At 44.2% G+C, this 3395-nt stretch overlaps 1 non-coding gene across 1 annotated transcript; it reads left to right on the top strand.

Moving 5' to 3' along the window:
* Positions 1-985: 985 nt before the first annotated feature.
* Positions 986-1088, top strand: LOC114117041 (U6 spliceosomal RNA). The gene has a single exon (XR_003590836.1). It is a non-coding gene; the product is annotated as a U6 spliceosomal RNA (small nuclear RNA).
* Positions 1089-3395: the final 2307 nt, after the last annotated feature.

Raw genomic sequence — 3395 nt, 5'->3', positions numbered from 1 at the left:
ATGAATGACTGCTAAGCGGAGAATGCAATAAGTATTTGCTATATCTCTGATTTTAAAATGATTTGTGTTATTCCATTGTGCGCAATGTTGATCCATTGAGCTCCATGCCCAAAGGGTGGTTCGGAAGAGATTTCTCCCCAAGAGATGGCCTGCGGATAGCCGTTTAAACTTACCCAGTGGGACTGGTGGTTTCTGGGCTCTCTTGCCACCAGACAGATGTATGGGCAGCACACTCATGGGCAGTCAGCCCCTGGAGGATGGCTGGCTGTGTGGTTTTGGCTTGGCACCTCCTGCATTTCCTCTTGTGGTCTTCAGAGAGCCACATCATCATAATAGTGCCTGACATCATCAATGTCACCAGTTTGTGGCTTTCAGAGTTTTATTCCCCTTACATGGAATACCATGTTACTGATTGGGTCTGACAACCTGCCAAAATTTCAGTCCTAAATTCTGAAAACAGAGCCCACTACTTCATTTTTTCTTATAATTATTAGTTTAAAAGTGTATTGATTTTATTTTTGGCTGGGATGGGTCTTCACTGCTTTGCGTGGACTTTCTGTAGTTGTGGCGAGTCGGGGTTACTCTTCACTGCGGTGTGCAGGCTGCTTATTGCAGTGGTGTTCCTCGATGTGGACCACGGGCTCTAGGGCAGCTGTGGCACACTGGCTTAGTTGCCTCAAGGCATGTGGGATATGCCCTCCCAGACCAGGGATCGAACCTATGTCGCCTGCATTGGCAAGTGGGTTCTTAACCACCAGACCCCTAGGGAAGTCGCAGAGCCCATTACTTTAGTAGAACATCACTGTTTTCCTAGGAAGTTCCATGTCTGTGCTTTGGGTTAGATGGTCCTAACCACTTGGATCTGAACACACACTTGTGGGGGTAATCGAGGCCATCATGTGACTTCCTAAGCTTGGGTTTTCTTATTTGCACAATGAGGTGACTAGGAAGAGTGAATGTGTATAAAGAAGCTGGGGCTGGCATAGTGCTCATTTTGGCAGCACATATACTAAGACTGGAATGATACAGAGAAGATTAGCGTGGCCTCTGCACAAGGATGACAGGCAAATTTCATCCTTGAAATTTGAACACGTGAAGCGTTCCATGTTTTCGCTCTGTGGTGACCTGAATGGGAAGGCAGTGGAAAGGGGAGGGGACACATGGAAACGTGTTACTGAGTCTAAGCTGGCAGCGCTTGCCCCAGAGAGGCCAGTAAATCCGAGGATGAGGTGTTGAGGCAAGGAATACGACTTTATTGGGAAAGCCAACTGACTGAGAAGATGGCAGAGTAATGTCTCAAAATAGTCGTCTTGTCAGGGTCTGGATGCCAGGTTCTTTCACGTATCAGAGATGGGGGGAGGTAAGAAAACAAAGTAAAAAAGCTATTTACTCTTGCAAGTATCTTCCAGAATGGCAAGCCTCAGGCAGGGGGAATATGTTCACTCCTTCCTTCCTGCCATCTATAGGTGGACAGGGTTCTGAACGAAAGCATGTTAGCAAAGGGGCAGGGTTCTCTGCGGCGGGCCATTTTGTGTGACTATAATAACAAAAGTGGCCAAAGAAACAGATCTAGCATGAAAGAGTCAAAATTGAATCTTCTCTGTTAAAAAAAAAAAAAAAAAAAAAAACTTAAAAGAAATTGTAGGAATATTTTATGATCATGAAAGTGAGGAAGGAATTCTCAAGATACAAAAAGTTTAAATCATAATGAAAAAGACCGATGGGTTCAACTATATGAAACTAAAAAACTTCATCAAACAGCATTTTGAAAAAAATGAACAGCTAAGACACCAAAGAGGCTTCCCTGGTGGCTCAGCGATAAAGAATCCATCTGCCAATGCAGGAGATGCAGGTTCGATCTCTGGCTCGGGAAGATCCCCTCGAGTAGGAAGTGGCAATCCACTCCAGTTTTCTTGCTTGGAAAATTCCATGGACAGAGGAGCCTGGTAGTCTACAGTCCATGGAATCGCAAAGAGTTGGACACAACTGAGCAACTGAACAAGATCATCAAAGAAGAAAAGGAAGCAGCTAGCATATCGCCTGGCACACAGTGGAGTCTCAGAAAAATTTTTTCCTCTTCCCTACTCCCTTTTATCAGGAGGCCATTATCATTCTCCCTTGGAGTCGCTGTTATGCAACTTACAGATAAGCCTGTCAATGAAGAGGAATGAGCAGGTCGAGCAAGTCAGCCCTGGGGCGTAGCTGGGGGCTGTGCAGTTGAGTAGAAGATAGGGTTTGGAATTAGACTGGGCTTTGAATCCAGAAGGCCTTGGGAAAATAACTTAAATATCTCAGAGTCATTTTTCTCATCTCCAAAATGAGAAAAACATTTATTGCTCTTTATGGCTGTCGTGAAGATAACTGAAATAATGTGTGTGAGAACCTGGCACACTGAGGTCTTCAGTAAGTCTTAATTCTGTTTTTAAAAGTCACTAATGCTTAAGTGAAATCTGATTAGCAATCAAGAAATGCACACGAAATGCCCAGAGAGAATTATCTATTTTTCTATAGACTGGAAAGCCCAGACTTTTCCCCTATTTGCTTGTGTGATGTTTTTCGTTATTTTGGAGGCTGAGCCAGAGGAAACAAAAGGTGGCCAGGCAATCTGTCATGTGTGAAGAGAATGCTATGTGTCAGGGGTGGGAAACCAAGTAAATAAAAGATAAGATCCTTGCCCTTGAGAAGCTTCTGGCTTAAGATAAATAAAACATGCAAAAGAAGCAATTTTAAAAACTCGTGAACAAAAAATAATAGCCTGCTTGCCAAATGCCAAGGTAGAGTGAAGGTGTGACCAGAGCTGGGTGTGAAAAGCCAGGGAGATTTTTTTTTTTTTTGCCTAAAAAAATTTTTATTTATTTGGCTTCACGGGATCTTTAATTGTGGCACGTGAGATCTAGTTCCCTGACCAGGGATGGAACCCTGGTGCCCTATATCGGGAACGTGGAGTCTTAGCCACTGGACCATTAGGGAAGACCAGGGAAGTTTCTAAGGACAGAGATTAGCAAGGAGAAAGGGCCCCAGCAGAAGCCCAGAGAAAGAATGAAACGTCTCCTACATGTCAATTTACCTGCACAGAAGGAAAGATTGTATGGAGATAATGAGATAACAAGTCAAGAGGCTCTTAGGCAACTGAATGAGGTCAATCAAGTCAGTGTTTTGACCTGTTACTAGTGCTGGTAACCAAAACAAATCCAGCCTCCCCAGACAGACTGGTTGGAAGAAGGGTTGAAACTCTCACCCATACAAGGTGGGGACCATCCCTGTGCTTTTATTGACGTGTGAACTTTCTGGTGACTATTACAAGGGGGCAAGGCTACCTTTCTCTGGGTAGGGTTGCACTGAACAAGAGCTAGAAGTCTCTTCAGTCAGTTTAGCCGCTCCAGTCAGTTGAGTTG

Source organism: Ovis aries, chromosome 18 (genome assembly GCF_016772045.2).
Source record: "Ovis aries strain OAR_USU_Benz2616 breed Rambouillet chromosome 18, ARS-UI_Ramb_v3.0, whole genome shotgun sequence".
Lineage (NCBI taxonomy): Eukaryota > Metazoa > Chordata > Mammalia > Artiodactyla > Bovidae > Ovis > Ovis aries.
Note: the sequence above shows the minus strand (reverse complement) of the source record. Positions and strands in the feature narration are given on the sequence as shown.